Below are 1,326 nucleotides of genomic sequence, written 5' to 3' on the forward strand. Positions count from 1 at the left end.
TTTTTCTTTTTCTTTTTTTCTTTTTCCTTTTCTTTTTCTTTCTCCTTCTTTGCTTCATTTTCATGAATCTTTCCTTCACTTTTTAAAGCATCAGTTTTCAAGTACTGGCTCCTGGAGATACTGAGCTTACTTCTGCAGTGATCCTTGCACAGAACCTCTTTCACTGTGATCATACTGATCAGTTAGCAGAGTAGGTGTGTGTTTTATTCTCTTATTAGTGCAACAGGTTTAAGCGACAGGTTTTACTATGGACATAGAACACAGCAATATATTAATAGGTTCTGGAGAATTCTGGACATATATTAGTCTAAATATCTATTAAACTAAACCTGTGATAAAAGCTTATAGATATAAGGATGTGAATTTATAAGGACACCTGTAAGGGTATGATTTTGAGTTGACTGGTCTCCCTTTATCATTTTGCTTTCAAACAACTGCCTTCCTGCATGCTGGAGACATTCAACTTCTGCTACCCTGACAGCCACATAAACATCTTGAAGAAAGAACAATGTATGTTTTGTATGATGCAGCTCAGGTGGTTGTCAGTTCTTCCTTTGTAATTATCCTCATTATTTTTCTAAACAATGTCTGAATTAGCATATATATGATATTTTGAATTCTAGTTGGTCTTTTGGGTCTCCATTGTTGTTTGCTGTGCAAAATGCTAGCCAAACTTGCTACCTGAGGCCAATGTTCCCTCAGAGGCCATGTGAGGTCAAGAAAATTWTGGCTTTTTCTCTGTGGCAAGACACCACAGTGAATAAACCTGATGCAGGCAATAAATTTTTTTGTTTCTAGAAACAATTCCTCAAAGCACAGAATTTGAAGACAAAGGGAGATATTTACCATGATTACCACAAAAGAAATGCAGCTATACCCATTGATTACAATTTTCCATTAAATGGGATCATACCAGTTCTAAAAGGTGTACCTTTGCTAATCTGTAAAATGGTTAAGCTTTGTCATAATCTTGTTAAAGAGCAAGAAGTCAAAAAAGTTGACTACAAGACTAGAGGAGGAAGGAGTTTATGCTCTTTCTAATATTTTCATTATTGCTTTTTTCACAGATTTAATTTCCTTATTTTTTAGTAGAAGTGTATTTACATCTCTCATTTAAATTGTTAGCACAGAATTCAAACTCAGTAAAGCCACAATAACGTGAGAGAGGCTTTCTGTTAATTTTATATTAGCTCAACACCAGACACCTAGAGGTTACTTTTTTGAATCTTTCTGCCCTTTGACTTTAAAGTTTATTCAGCTGAATTTATTATCTTGCAACAAAGCATGTCTCAGGATATCAAAGTAATATTTTTAAATTTCCCAAAT

The 1,326-nt window shown here is 34.2% G+C and overlaps 1 protein-coding gene across 1 annotated transcript in view; it reads right to left on the reverse strand.

Moving 5' to 3' along the window:
- The window catches only part of ALDH1A1 (aldehyde dehydrogenase 1 family member A1), a 32,203-nt gene that overhangs the window by 7,342 nt on the left and 23,535 nt on the right, over nucleotides 1-1,326 (reverse strand). The window lies entirely within an intron of this gene.

The sequence above is a fragment of the Malurus melanocephalus genome, unplaced genomic scaffold, assembly GCF_030028575.1.
Source record: "Malurus melanocephalus ecotype Western Australia unplaced genomic scaffold, MMel_1.1 scaffold_7, whole genome shotgun sequence".
NCBI classification, from domain to species: Eukaryota; Metazoa; Chordata; class Aves; order Passeriformes; family Maluridae; genus Malurus; species Malurus melanocephalus.